The sequence below is a fragment of the Erigeron canadensis genome, chromosome 6 (assembly GCF_010389155.1).
Source record: "Erigeron canadensis isolate Cc75 chromosome 6, C_canadensis_v1, whole genome shotgun sequence".
NCBI classification, from domain to species: Eukaryota; Viridiplantae; Streptophyta; class Magnoliopsida; order Asterales; family Asteraceae; genus Erigeron; species Erigeron canadensis.
The window spans coordinates 14,303,098-14,319,921 of NC_057766.1; the positions used below are offsets into that span (position 1 = coordinate 14,303,098).

General features: G+C 35.6%; 1 long non-coding RNA gene across 1 annotated transcript; it reads left to right on the forward strand.

The window, feature by feature from the left end:
* Positions 1 to 697: 697 nt before the first annotated feature.
* On the forward strand, positions 698 to 2,353 carry LOC122602592. The gene is made up of 3 exons (XR_006324332.1): positions 698 to 843; positions 1,636 to 1,709; positions 2,316 to 2,353. It is a non-coding gene; the product is annotated as an uncharacterized LOC122602592 (long non-coding RNA).
* Positions 2,354 to 16,824: the final 14,471 nt, after the last annotated feature.

Here is a 16,824-nt window from a genome sequence, read left to right on the forward strand (position 1 = left end):
CAAACCTAGCTCTGATACCAAAATTGATGCGTAAAACACGCAATAACTCAAGTACAACGAAAATCAAACAAAATGGAATTAGATATTTTTGGTATTTTCTGGATTTTATGAAATAAACAACAAAACAAGATGATAAATAAAATGATAGATAGAAGAATCCACAACCAAGATTTGTAAAGGCCAAGCTGTGATAACTCGTAATTTATTAACATTGGGTTAGTCTTAATCTCCATTAAGCTCAGTCATTATTATAATTTCGTCGAATTTGGAGAATTATAGACGTGGAAATTATTAGATAATTGAACATTTGATATAGTTCAATTAGAAGTATCCTCATGACGTAGACTATTAGCTATTTAGACGAATGCCGAGTCTTAAAAATAACTTTAAATAAATATATAAAGGTTATATATTGTGCACAGTAAATAGACTGTCTAGACTTAATATTTTAAAGTTCACTTTAGCGAAACTTTATTAACTTGTCTTAACTAAAATGAGACGAGGGAAAATACCTTTAATTTAAATTATAACTGTTTGGTCAAACGGTATTTAATCGTAAGCATTTTACCAAATAAATGGTACAAAAATATCTCAAAAAAGGGCCACATAGGCCGGTCCTTGTTTGTGTGGCAGGAAAAGAACCACCAAAAACCTTTCCCTCTTTCTTTCTTTGCTACTGTCGACACAAACACACACACATAGAGCACATACTAGTTTTTCCTCTCAAATCAAATTCTTGGAAAGGAGAAATCAAAGGGAAATTAATAAGGGTTTAACTATTTGGTGGATTTCAAGGAATCACCATCATCTTCTTCATCTTTTCTTCAAGAATATCAAATTTTGGTAAGTCATCATTTTCTTCAAACTTTTGATTTGATTTAAATTCAATTAAGGGTTTCTTTCAGTTTTATTAATGGAATTAGAAGCCTTTAAATTAGATGTAAATTTAGGGTTTTGATGATAAATGGAAATTTGGTTTGAAATGGGTCTTGAAATCAAAATGGGTGAAATGGTTAGCGATATGGGTTGTTCCCAAGTCTATTGAACATGTTTATACTTGTTATAATGAAAGGAATTGAGTTGAAAACGATTTGGTTACAACAAATGGTCAAACACTGCATTTAAAACCCGTTTACAGGAACAGCAAGAGTACGGCCTTTTACAGAGGCCGTCCTTTTTCAGAGCACGGCCCTTGTGTACGGCCCTTGTTGGGAGCACGACCTTTGACAAGAGCCGTCCTCATCACAAAGGCCGTCCTCCTCCTGGAATTTTTTTTGTAACTTTTCCGTTTCGTTAGCCGTCGACTTCTAATGATCCAAAACTTATTTACTAGTCTTTTATCATCATAAAAAGAATATCAAACTTGTTAAAACACACATTTAAACACTTTGATTTTCCATCCAAATTTAGGGACAAAAGATGAACTTGAGTTATGATATAGACTAACTAGTAAGGTGTATATTATGGACACTTGGTTATGACAATGTCAATGACGTTAGTAACTTGAGTCAATTATATATTGAACATTAAATCAGATTCTTGGTCATGGCATTCTAAGGTCTATAGCTAAGTAGTTGTACGTAGGATACTTTTCGTCGTGAGATTTGATCCTCGCCATTGGTACTCATATCCTAGGTTTTGGATAGACGTGGAGACTAGACTGCTCATTTTCTCGGACTACTCATACTTTTAGCTCTTTGATCGCTAAGGTGAGTTTATGGCACCCTTTTTCCTTTTTACGTTGGGCCTGAAAAGCATGTACTGTTGTATACACGGCTACTTTATAAATGATTTGTCTTTGTCTATGTCATGTGATTTGGCTACTTAAATCATTTGCCATATGTTTGCCATGTTGACGGTTGTCTGAAAATGTGTATACATGTCTTATGAAATTTTGTTCTATGTGACTTAGACTTGCCATGTTGTCGGCTGACTAAATGTTTATGTGTTTGACAGACTAAAATGTCCTCCGTATGTAATTATTACCATTATGAGATCCTAATGGTTGTCTTGTCAGCTTTCGTATCTGACTGTCATAGTTCTGGTCCACACCCCATTGTAGACGGGAGACCTGTGCGAGGTATTCTGGTCGCACCCCACTTTAGACGGGAAATCCTGTGCGAGGCATATTAGTCATATTGTCGGACTTAGGTCTGGACTGTCATTATATATTGTCGGATTTTGCTCCCGACTGTCTTGTCTTAAATAACTACATGTCATTGTGTATTCTCAATGACGACTAAACTTTGGTCAAACACACTGTAAACTCACCAACTATTTCGATAGTTGATCCTCTCAAATTTCATGCTTTTGAGGTAACCAACAGTAAGTCTTGGATCATCTTGTCATTATAGGGACATTCATTTGACTTTGGACGTATAATTAGAGTCAGACATTGGAGGACTATTATATTGTTAGTTCTAATTGTACTAGACAGTCCAAATATTTATCTTGTATTAAGTGGGCCCAATTCCATATATGAATTACTTGTATCCGTATTCTGGGGTCCACATTTGAACGATTGTACTTGTATTAGACTTATATTTGGTATTAAATGGATGTAATTTTTATAAGCCTTTGGTTAGTACGAATTAGTTTGTTAACCCTGTATTTCCGCTACAACGGGGTGTGACACAAGCCACCGGAACCAAGGATAAAGGAAACACTCCAACCCACCACTATGTTTGATAAAGGTCTAGCCACCACAAACACGGACAAAGGAATCGAAGATTTTGGATCTCTCCACTATAACTGATAAAGGACGAACCACCACAATTATAGATAAAGGGATCACTCCAAACCACCAAGATCAAAGATCTATAAAGGTAAATGAAGATTTTTAACAAATAGAGGCTGCTCTATTAATTTCATTCAACTCAATATAATCTAAGTTCTTACAAGGAAAATGAGCCCCTATTTATAGATAACTACCTGCCTAAGAATCATCGAAATTATAATAAAAATAATAAGGAAATAAAATAAATAAAAGGCTGACACATGGTGGAGACAACCACTAATAAACTGGACCAATAGAAAGAGCACACATAAAGCTTCTAGAAATATTCCTTTTGCAATCGGGCCTACAAACCGTTAGGAATAACGTTGTCACACGCCCCCTTTTTTTGCCTTACCACAGCTGTCATCCACCTTCTCTTATTGGGTCCACTAGACACGTGACTTCAGAACCATTCTATTATTTGGAAACTGTAATATAAATCTGGAGCATTCATCTGGAGTGCTCCAGTACCACTGGAGTGCTTCAGTGGACTTTACTGGCTCGTCACTGGAACTCCCATCCACTGGAGAAGTGTTATCACTGGCGACTGGACTGGTTCTGTGAAGACTTGTCTAAAATGAGCCACTACTGGTAGAATCAACATGGCTTGTTCAGATGGCATCACCAGTTCACTCTCCTTCATTTCATTTCTATTCTCCATTTCACTGGTGCCTACCAGTTCATTGATCCTTGCCATTTCCGCATCACGTTGTTTGTTATAACTAGAGAAAATCATTTCTCTTGTTTGGTTGTATTATCTAGTGGAATGGAAATGACTTCTTATATGCATTTTTATTTATTTGTTCATGTACGATTAATATAAATCTTATAATATTTATAAAATCATATACATTTAACAAACGATTTTGACTCATTCTACTATGATCTTCACCCATGACCCATTTACTAGTGTAATGACCAGCTACATGACTACATAAATGAACATGGCTAATAAAGGTAGCGAAACGAAAACGAACAATAATTATACAAACAACAACATCAAGTGTAAAGTTTAACTGCCAAAAGCAACAAGATGCAACTAGAAAACAGCAACAAAAGCAACCTGACTTACATTGATCGCAATAACTCGAAACTTCTTAAGCTCAACGAAGTTTATAACTTGCAAACCATGAATTTAGTCAAACAATTAAGATGATCACATTACTAAAATGAAACTAAACGAGCTGGAAAAACCATAACCAAATAGCAATAAATATGGGATAACTATTATTGTGTTCGAAATATTTACGATTTTCAAAAATTGAAAAAGATTATTGAACCAAATGGGACTGTCTTGTTGTACCAAAGAAGAAGAAGAAGATGTAGAATACCATAAACAAAAGTTACAACACCTCACCTGGGATATGTGTGTTTCGTTGACTTAAACCACTAACGAGCAACACCAACACCAACACCAACACCAACAAATAGATCAAAATATAAGAAAAAAAAATGAATCCTTACAGATCAAACCATCAATAAACACATAAAAATTATATTTTCATTTATAATTACACCTAAAAACTAATTATGGTTTTAGAAAGTAATCAATAGTTGTTATCAAATAAATCTCCAAACAAATTAATACGGAGTAACATGTTAACAAGAATGATTGAAAGATAATTTTGTTACCACAAAGAAAAGAAAGCCAAAAAAAAAAGAGAATTACATATGGCTAAGGTTTTGAAATCAGGATCGGGCTCAAAAATGTTTTATTTTTGGGATATCTAATGGAAAAATATGATAAGATTAGCCTTATCTTTGGAGAATGACACTCGTTTGAGTGACAAGGGAGATGAACACAACTAGGATAGGATTTGTTTGTAATCGCCAAGGAAGGAGAAGAATGAAAATTTCTTATGATTTGATATAAATTGTGCAACTCACGTGATTAAAAGGCTTTATACCCTGTTTTTGTTAAGCAGCTCCTCATTCACACTAGAATGATAAGTGGGAAAGCCTCCTCTTTAATTTTCCATTCCCCGCATTTCTTTACATTTTCTAGAGAAACAAAATTAAGGAAAGGGAATGAATATTTGTTTCCCTGTTTCCATTCTTTGTGCTTAACAAACAAGAGAAGGGTATTCATTTCCATTTCCCACCTTTCCATTCACATGTACCAAACATCCCAAAAGACTTATGTTCACAAGGTATGCGTTACATACCTCACACACCTAAACAATTTTTAGGCGTATAACGGGTTGACCTTACTTTCAGTAAAATGCCAACGAATTGACCTCAACCACCAAGTCCACTCCGATCCGGTCCAAGTTTTAATCGACGTTTGGCACAAAATTACACGTTATATGATAGTGTTAACTAAGATAAAACTAAGATGTATGTTAATCAGTATTGTATTTTATCGATGGATTTTAATAAATATATAGTGTAGTACTAGGTTTATTCCATAGATATAGAATATGGAAAATTTGGGAAAGTTGTATAGGTTTACTATGTGGGGTGTGGTTACTTTATGGAAATTGCCGCTTCAACATTTGATGATGTTGTTGGCTCACTTCCGCCAATCCTACCCACATTAAAAACAAAGCATACTTTTAGATTGAAAAATGATAAATATAATAATTATTAATTAAATAATATAATAAATGATAGATCTTATTAAAAAACCCTTTTAAAAATCTTTAAAAAAAATCATGAAATTTGACAAACTCAAAAGATGAGAGTAGAAAAGCAAATTGGCAAATTTTGTCACTGCACCATAGGTTTTGGCAAAAGTTGTCAAGTTTTGGCTTCAAATTGACATGGACATGTGTCAAGTTCTTATTGGTTATAAAGTTGCCAAGAACTTGTCAATTTGCTAATGTTTAACTCTATACCCTTACCCGCAAGAACTTGTCAATTTGCTAATGTTTAACTCTATACCCTTACCCGCATCTTAACTTAAGTGCTCAACCCAAGTTTATAAACAAAATTTATATTTTTGGTTTATAGCTACGTTAAAGACATACATTTAATGCGAGCGTCACTAGTCTTCATCTTGACAAGGTGTAACATATTGAACATCTATGCTAACAGTACGTAGTCTACAGACAAGAAATCCTAAAACTCTCTCCCCTATGGCGATCGTCCTCCCCTTTCTTTCCTATCAGATTTCGACCTAAAAAGCTTGTAAATTTGTCACTCTCATCTACTTTCGGGTGGATTGAAGTGCATGTTTGAGTTTTATTTCGTTTTTTCTGGTAGGTTATCCTCTTCTTTTATTTCGATCGCTTAAAAAACCCTAGTTTCTTGTCGACTTGTCCTGATTATTTACCAACATCGTTTTCGCGGCTAACTTCGTTTAGTTTAGCTAGATACTACGATTTTGTTAAATGATTAAAGGGGTATGATCAGATTTCAGGGTTTTTTGTTTTTTAGGGTTAGGGTTTTTCTGCTCTTCATAGTCGTTCTTCACTTAGTTATTTGTATCGTATGTTCTAACTGTTTTTGATCGTATTGTATTGCTTGTTCTTGAGAGAGGTGTTTTTGTTGATTCGTATTTCTTGCATGAAAGATATACTAGCTTTTGATCTGAAAGCATTGGATGAACGGTTTAATAGAATAAAAGATAATCTTCCAATGTCTGGAAAGAAAAAGAAAATGGGTGGCAGCCCTCCTAAAGGGGGTAAACCTAATTCAGGAAACCCTAATGTTATTAATAAGGAGGGTGAGTCGTCCAATGCGTCTATGGCTGCTGAAAAGCATGGATCTGGTCAGAATTATATTGATGCTATTAATATCACTGAGCAAACTTCTGAAGGCAAGATAGATATTGAAGTTCCTGACATTCGCAATGAACCTGTTGGAGCTGGAACATTAGAACCATCAAAGGAACAGCCAACTGTGGATCCTGTAAAATCTAGTGAGCTTAAGGAGTGTCCATTCTCCGGCTATCATATTCCTGGTGAGGAAGACGATGATGATTTTGCTGAATTTCAATGGGGAAACAACGATAAAGTTGTCAATGAACAAAACCCTCAATTGTCTGGAAACAAGCCGGTTGGTGTTGAATCAGAAAAAATGAGTGAGGTCCCTGTTGAGCCGAGTAAAGGTACGTCCACTTCATATGCAGCTAAGCTTAAAGCTGGTTCAATCAAGAAAGTTGTCAGTTTTCGCAAGATTGAAAATTTATGTGAGCATGTTAACACCCGAGGTTCGAATTCGTTAAACAATCGTGTAGTTGTAGACAAGTTATGTTAGTCATTCAATGGGAGTCAATTTGTAGTATTCGTATAAGGCTAACAATGGTCGTGTAACGCTAAGAAAAAAAATCGAGAAACACTTAGAATATGTCCATCGATTATGGTATAGTGTCCTAAAAATAATTTTTGAAAATATGTATTATATATTCATCGCTATTTTATTATTATTAAATAGGACTTAGGAAATGCTAGTGATATTATACAAGGAAAAAAAACTAGTTTAGAACACTCAAACCACAAGAACACTTAAAATTTCACCCTATAAATACCCTTATAACCCTCACAAAAGAAACACACAAAACAAAACACCAAAAGCAAACACACAAATTTTCTTTCTCTAGTTTCACCAACAGCACACACATATCATCCCACCAAAAATTACTTACCAAATCATTATGTTATTCTAGCTTTACACTTCTAACAACAAAAATATATCTATCTTTGAGGTAATATATCAAAAACCCACACTTTTTATCTTTATATTTATTTCTTACGAAACCTTGTTAAAAACAAACTTTATTTTTAATCATCAAGCTTGAAACTTTTTATGATCAAAAGTTGTAGAAACACTAGTTATAGCTAAATCTAAATTTTCGTGTGTTTTCACAAACAAAGTCTATGTCTTTTTAAGGATTTTTGTAATTTTTGTTAAATTTATTTTCTTACCAAATGGGTCATGTATTTATAGTCCGTTTTAGAGTCCGGATGCTTAATATTGTTCTCTAATAGTGATAAATAACGTAAAAGTACAAACGGATTACAAAAACGCTTAACGATTTTGAAGAAAAGTGATTTGAGAGTTATTCATAAGAACACACAAATCTAGTTTTGAAGAAACACACATATCCATAAGAACTCTCAAATGGCCAGAAACCACACATATCCATAAGAACTCTCAAATGACAGAAACACGCAAATTGTCTGAAACACGCAAAATGTCTGAAACACGCAAAATGACAGAAACACACAAATTGTCTGAAACACGCGAAATGTCAGAAACACGCAAAATGTCAGAAACACGTAAACATTGAGTATGACAAGCTTGCAAACTATTAACCACATTAGTTAACATGACACGTTTTTCTAAAGTTAAAGTGAATGGGGATTCGTAGGACAAACAGTTACACATACAATCGTAATATTCTATGGTATAAATATGTGAATTCATTTTATGTGATTAGGTTGGCTGTCAAGCATACATTCTTTTTATCCTTTGCATACTTGTATATTCTTAGTAGCAGGCTATCAGGTGAGTTTTCGTAGCCCCTTTTTACTTATGTTTTGGGGTGAAAGGAATACAAAATGTGTTTTCATATATTGCAGTAACTGCTTTCACTACTGTTATTCGATGGCTATTAGACTACTGTATGATATTGTATACATTATATGAGGATTCTAGCCAGGTCATTTCTATGACTGTAAGGGCACGCATTGTTATTCACACTGGCCAGGTCATTTCTATGACTGTAAAGGCACATGTTTGTATTCGCTGGTTGCTATGTGCACCACACTATCCAGGTCGACTGTAAGGGCACGCTTACATGTATTCATTATTTATGTATCATAAGTAGGTCTATAGCCACATCATACTATGTTATTCACGTATTCTATTGACGGCATAAAACTTATTCATTCAATCTATTAATGTTTTCAAGTGGTTATTCAAGTAAATTATCTGTGATACAAATGAGGATTTCAAACATTCAATCACTTTCTCAAACTTACGAACTCACCAACCTTTGTGTTGACTCTTTTAAGTAATCCTTTCAGGTAATCAAGCGAATCGTGGCTAGGAATGGCAGCATGGGACTCATAGCAGACTTCAGGCTTAGGATTTGGAGTTTTGCATGCTTTTTCTTTGTGCTAGTTGGCATTATGCCTATTCGTTTCCCCTGCTTGGGAACTTATCTTATGTGTTATTTGAAAGATTGTTGAACTTATGTTTTTGAATTATGTTTGACGTATTTGGTGTATGTATTCGGCTACTTATGGTTAATCTATGCACTCATTTAGTTATTCCTATCTAACATCCTTGTGCGCGTGTGCTTTATCTTGCACCCCGAGTTTTCCGCTTTAGTCGGGGTGTGATAGATTGGTATCAGAGCCGTGGTTGTAGTGAATTAGGTGGATTTACCTAGACTATAACTTAGGAACCGCATGTAGCATGCATGAAAGGAATTATGTGTGCATTCAATCTTTATAAATCTTATCTATATCTGCGATATTCATGCTATTGTATTCATTCATGTGCAGACCTTAGAACCATGCTACCTTGCCACGTGTATTCATGCTATCGGTATTCAAACTATGAGATGCGTTAAATTTAAGTAATAATAATAAGTTAGCGAGATGATGTGTTGTTAGCAAAGAAGTACGACGATATATCATCACTGAAAAGCTTGATCAACTTTTCGCGTGTGGTATATATGTCTATGGAACTGTTAGCAACATGGATCGTGCCTAAGATGGTTAGAGTGTGGTAGGTAAACTGGTATACTTAATGGGTGTTGGTTGGGTGGAGGGTTAGCCGCTAGTACACCCTGTATACATACCTTTGCCAATACCTAGAGAGTATATCAGAACTGAGTTCTGACCTTGCATTAAATGTACTAGGGGTGTGGAGGGTTAGCCGCTGGTACACCCTGTATACATACACCACTAGTGCATCGGATGTAGGTGTTAGATTCGGACTGCACTTTAGCTGTTGAAATTTAATTGGATTTTGAATTTGAATTTAAGTTGAAATGGTTATGTTATCTATCTTGCAAGTTATCTTTCATGTATTGGAATCATTATGTGGATTATTCATGCTTGACAATTAATTGAAAGTTTCTTTAAAATAACACGAGTGTTCTAGAGAGTATGTATGTGAGATAATCGGACAACATAAATCGCGACCGGAAAATCAACTACTTCTCCCTTCTAATATCATTATCATCCCTTCTATAAAAAAAAATTGTGTGAACAAGAGCAAACCCAAATGTTGAGGTGCAAGCTGATCAAGGAGGTTGGGGTAACTCTGGAGGTGCTCGAGGAAATCCAAGAGGCGGTCGTGGAGGCCAACCAGGAATAGGTCGTGGTAGAGGTCGTCGTGGTCGTGGTGGTGGCATGGGTCATGCTGAAAATCCCGATTTGGCCACTATTGTTAGAATTATAAAATGGTGTTAAATTGTAAATTAGTTATTATGGAAAGGGTTTTAGTATAAATAGGATGATTTGTATATACACCCCTAACCACCTCATTATGTAATAAGCTTGTATCATAATTCCATAACAACTTCTCTCTAACTTACTTTCTCTCTCTAACTTCATCTTCCACCTCCCATCATCCTCACACACTAATACACTAATTCCACCATTGTTACACATATTTAGCTCAATTACATACATTACATTTGGTATCAGAGCAAAATCAGTCAATCTGAACAATCCAGAATCAATATAGAAGCTGAATTTGTTCTTAATTTTGGTGTTTTTGAGCTGTTCATATACTTGTTGTTTTGCCGAGATTACTGGTCTATTGATTTTAGCAAAATTAGTGTGTTTTTCTTCAAAGTTTGTTCACCGATCATCTAGGATTTTGATTATCATCATTTTTGTATCAAAATTAGAGTTCAATTCAATCAGAAAGTTAGATTTGATCTAAGCTCGGCAAAAGCATAGATCAATGGGTTTGAATTCTGGCTGATTTTAGAGTTTAATTTGTTTAAGGATTTGTTCGCACTTAGTTTCTGAAGAATTTGGTACAAATTTGGAGTTTTAATTCTCAGTATTGAAGAAGAAAATGTAGATTTTCAGTGTGCTCGGCATTTGAAGGGTTGCTGGACAAAGAAGACGACTGCAAATCGACTATTTTGTTATTTTGGTGATACCTGGTATTTGCAGAAGTTGTTGGTGTTGATTTGTTCTATTTGCAGAGCTCCTTGCTTGGCAAATCTAAGCATAAAACAAAGAGTGGAAAAATTGTTTTATTTCCAGAGTTGTTAACTCGGCAAATAGCTGAGTTTATACCTCTTTGATTTCTTGGTTAAGTGTTGGAAGAAATTGTTCGGTTTGCAGAGATATTATCTCAGCAAACAAGTGAAGTTGAGTAATTTGGTTAAGTGTTGGTGATTTGTGTTAGTGATTGTACTAGTTGCCGAAGTACAACCTCGGTACTTAGTTTATATACCGAGATATTTGCTCAGCATCCTTCACAACTCTACTTGTGTCAAAGACATCTTCTTCTATTTGCCGAAGTCTGAGCTTGACATTTTTCATAAATCCTGTTAGGTCCAGTTTTTACTGGACTAGCTCCAGACTTGAAGACTGGAGTAATCCTGAAGATTTGTCCAGAAGTTATGGAAGTCCAGTAAGCGTCTACTTGTACAGGAAATCTGGAGTCCTCCAGATTTTCTTATCGAACTTCACTCCGGTCCAAATCTACTCCACTGAAGAACATTCTCACTGAAGACAAAGTCTGAAGTTTGAAGAAGAAGACTGACATGTGGCGTAGCCCACTGGCAGGCTTACCAGATCAACAACTGGAGTCCTTGTCAGTGTTCTAGACCTTACAAGTCTGAACACTGATTACGATGAATTGACTTTATGCCTTTACACGCTTTTACTGAGATATCTCTTTTGTCCCTTGTAAAGGTTTTACACGCGTGTAAAGGTGGTTGGCTAAAAGGTGACAAGTCACTATCAATGTGACTTTATCCTTATACTTTTAGTATTGCATTTAAAGAAAATAACAAAGTTCCTTAAATGCTCCCAACCACATTTGTACGGCAAAGTAATCACTGTAGAGATTATTTTTCCTATAAATACTAAGTCATTTTACTCTTTCAAATTACTTTTGCAATTTGGTGAACTTGTCTAAATACTCTCGATCCAAACAGTTATACTTGACAACTTTAAGTATTTCGATCAAGGAGATTATTTAGCAAGTATAGATCACTTGTAATTCATAAGGTTGTTTAGATACTTACTTTGGTATTATCTAGGTTCCGCAACAACCTTGTATTTTGTTTATACATCAATAAATAAAATACACATTGAAAATTACTTTCGTGCTCCACCTTATTTAATTTGCTTATTTATTGCTTAAGTCTTGTATTTACTTATTTATATTCTTGCATTTATATTTACGTAAATACTAGTCCTTATCTAGTGCATACTTGACTTGTTGTATTTTACACTCGTGGGTTAAACCATCGGTGAGGGACTTCACAAATCCAGTTTCAAAATCTTAAATTTTTTTTAGTCTTCAAATTTATCCTATAGCTGCGAAAGAGGCTTTGGCTCTAGGTTCAGATGGAAGACCTCCTGTGTTGTTCAGAGGAGAAGAAAAGATTTCTGAATTGGATTGATCGACAAAAGAATGCAAAGAACATCAGAAAGTCTTTGAAAGATGGTCCTGAAATTCCCAAAAACCCTGTCAACAATGAACCACTTCCAGAAGAAAGTTGGAATGCTGAGCAGAAAAATCGTGTTGAAGCTGATCAAATGTCTATTGCTTATCTCTATTAAGCACTCCCAGATGATATATATTGCAAAGTGGACTCATATGAAACTGGAAAGGATATTTGGGATGAGGTTGAGAAACAAATGGAAGGTTCTGATGTTTCTAACACTATAAGGTTGTCAACTGTTCTGAACATGTATGAAACTGTTGAAACACGAGGACCGTTCAAATCGTGATCTAAACAACTACAAACGTGCGGAATCCGATTGTAATTGTCTTTGAGGATTCTGAATAAACATGAACATATATGCACGAACTAAACAAAGAACAAGAGATATAAAACGAATTCCTTTATTATTCAGTCAACTCGGTTACAATACAATGATAAATCCGTATAGAAAACATCTCAATGATTACGGATTACAATCAAAGAGACGACAATAATAATGAATTACAAGGGCGGACACGGTGTATAGATCTCTACACCGATCCTATGAATAGCTTTCTGACTAGTCTAAAACCATTAACCCTAAATTGTAATCTAAGTCGTGTATATATAGGCTATCGAATGGGCTGGGCTTCTATCATGTTCGTGGGCTTCGATCTCCTTCGCACGAACTGCTGCCTCGTGCTGACGTTATCACGAAGTGTTGATGACATCATCACGACCTTGATGATGTCTTCTATTCATCATAATCAGCTCTTTGAATTGTATTGCAGCGGACAATAATCTATGCACGAAACGTGCATATACAAACTCCCCCTTTTCCGTTGCAATCAATTCTAGATAAACTCCGATAATCAATAGCTACCGAAAAACCTGAATCCACTGGCTCCCCCTTAGCTGATGAGATCGAGTCTTTTTGTTGAAACTCGATAATCTAACGTTGCATCCGGATCTTCAAACTACAAAGTCCCTGTCCCTCTATGACAACCAACTAACCCAACACATCTCATTGTAGTTCTGCCCCTCAATAGTTAACCACCTCCGAATTAAGCATTGCCACCTTCCACTTAGGATTGTCGCTCTCCTTGCCTAATCGACATATAATAGAGAAGTTGAATTTCCAACAATCAGCATCAAATCAACCAGCTATCACAAAGATAAGAAACTCTACAACCTGCATTACAAAATGTAATACCATAGACCCTGTCTCAGCTATAGCAGCATCAAACTCCGTTTTGTATCTCCACAACTCTACTAATCACCTGAAGTCTTTCTTATCAGATCTCCCTTCAATTATATAAACCGCCAATCACATAAAGACCTTAATCTCGCAATGAAACTTATATATCGCCTGATTATTATCCTTACATCATGGAATATAGATAGGTTCAATCTTCAAATACTCAAACAACAAATAACCAGTTTCATCATTTCAATACTTCAACAAAGTTTCAGCTATGTCTTGTATCTTCATTGCTCCAATACTTCGACAAAAGCTTCCATAACTGCTATATAGAAGATCATTTGTTAAACAGTGTCAAAGAAAACTGAAAACACTATGATCTTCAATATTCGAGTATTTTAAAAATGACACTATCAATTTGTTAAGCCGAACAGAATAACTCTTTGATCACTATTCTGAGCTGAGTAACACTTTGAGTAACACCCTTGCTACTAATATAACTCGAGTAATTGCAGAATTATTCTGAGAAATTTGAAAGAATCGTTATATTCCCCGTTATTTCTGCGTAAATTCTACAACCTGCAGAGTTTTGTTGAGAAAACCGAAGAAATCTCATCGAAGAACAACCTTGAAATTTTTATTCCCCCCTTTTCTCTGCAAATACTCTGAAAATTAGCCTATCATAGGTTATTGTATCTCTCATTCTTGAGGTTCTTCAAAAATGCTTAGAGCTCACGACGTTTAGAGCTCTTCGCTAAACAGGGTATACCCGTTTTCCCTCCAAATTTTCATGGGAAAACACATTTACGTGAAACATTGGTATTCACGTAAATTTTTATTAATAAGACTGTGGGAAAATTTTGATAATTGCCGAAAATTTTCATCCAAAACGTGCCGAAAACGCACAAAAGCGGACCGAATATTTTTCGAACGCTACCAAACTTCAAATGTCCATGAATCATGCCATTTTAAGACCATGGGCAAAAATTATTTTTCCCGCCAAAAAAACAAGGATGATGATCCACCCTATTTTTCTACTACCCTGTTTTGTGTTAATGCAAGCACGTGAGACAAACCTCTACGTGATGGCATAAGCGCGAACTTGCTTCAGATCGACATATCATCTTCAACATGACGTCAGCGCGAAGTAAGGAATACTAAGGCATGACGTAAGCACTAACTTGATATGAGTTATGTGATTATCTTCGTGTGATGTCAGCACGCGGGAAAGTCCTCTTCGTGATGACGTATACACGAACTTAATCATAAAAATGTGATTATCTTCGTGGTGACGTCAGTACGAGGGAAAGTCCTCTTCGTGATGACGTATACACGAACTTAATCATTAATTCGTGATAATCTTGTCCATGAATTCGTGTTGATGTCACTGTGAACTTCATCCACTTCGTGCTGACGTAAGCACGAAGTCAAACGAAATATCATGCAAATAATAGCCACTTCGTGCTGACGTAAGCACGAGGCTAAATCCTCTTCGTGCTGACGTAAGCACGAAGCTGCACGAACTTCTTCATCTTCACAAACTGAACACGAATTTGCAGAAAAAACTCAATTTCCGATCACGATTCAAGACTAAAAACGTCTCCCCTGCTCTGATACCATGTTAAAACACGAGGGACTGGTCAAATCGTGATCTAAACAACTACAAACGTGCGGAATCCGATTGTAATTGTCTTTGAGGATTCTGAATAAACATGAACATATATGCACGAACTAAACAAAGAACAAGAGATATAAAATGAATTCCTTTATTATTCAGTCATCTCGATTACAATACAATGATAAATCCGTATAGAAAACATCTCAATGATTACGGATTACAATCAAAGAGACGACAATAATAATGAATTACATGGGCGGACACGGTGTATAGATCTCTACACCGATCCTATGAATAGCTTTCTGACTAGTCTAAAACCATTAACCCTAAATTGTAACCTAAGTCGTGTATATATAGGCTATCGAATGGGCTGGGCTTCTATCATGTTCGTGGGCTTCGATCTCCTTCGCACGAACTGCTGCCTCGTGCTGACATCATCACGAAGTGTTGATGATGTCATCACGACCATGATGATGTCTTCTATTCATCATAATCAGCTCTTTGAATTGTATTGCAGCGGACAATAATCTATGCACGAAACGTGCATCTATAGAAACCTTCAAACAGCAAAAAGGAGAACCTCTCAATGATGTCTACATCAGATTTTGCAATATCATCAATGAACTGAGAAAAAATGATGTCAGAAGGACAAACATGGAGCTGAACATCAAGTTCATCAAGAATCTTAAAGAACAGTGGCAAGTGTATGGAACTCAACTGAACCAACAAGAAGACTTTGGAAACTTGACAATTTATACTTTGTTTGAGAAACTAACAATGAACACTGATCAAGTTCTAAAGACTCAAAAGATGAAAGAGGAAACGGTTCATTATGATCCACTGGCTCTTGTTGTTGTAGATGCAGATTCGTTGTGACAATCACAACATAGATTTGATTATCGTTTATGTTTTAGGAATTATGTTTGTAATCATTTAAATAAGAACTTGTGTTGATATTTAATGATTATAGTTGAACTTCAATATTATATCTGTTTATGTTTTGTATTGTGTTTGTGTGTTATATATTTTTTTGCAGGTACAAGAACATAGAACCAAGGTTTATAAGTGTCGTAGAACACTTAAACGATGGTTGGATGTTGTGTACGAGCCAAATGAAGTCAAACAAAGCACTAAGGGGTCGAACCTCATGCTGACGTCATCAACATGTAGGACTGACCTCGTGCTGACGTCAGCACGAGGGAGATCGAGTGGTTGCTTAATCGGGCTTAATACTTAATTAACGCCGAAGCCCACACGATCCAATACACAACTAGTATAAGTACAAGACCTAATCTACGGAATTAGGTTAATCATTGTTAATCTTTTTGAAGATATTCACAAATTTACGAATTCAAGTCTCTTGTTCATTCGTGTGACCTCCTACACGAACCACAAGTGTTGTGCATCTCCTTAGGTTGGTTAATTACTCATTAATCAGCAAAGGCAATAGCAATCTAGTTATCTCAAGAGGATTCCCCACTCTTGACATAACGAATCACGTCTTATTATGATCTACGCAACAATACGTTACCTTATAAGTGGTATCAGAGCCCTAAGGTTGATTACCAGAAGGTTTAAGATCATTTGATTTGCTATTGTTTACAAATTCGATTCGAAATTCGTTTTTAAAGGTATTTTCGTGCTCTTCTTCG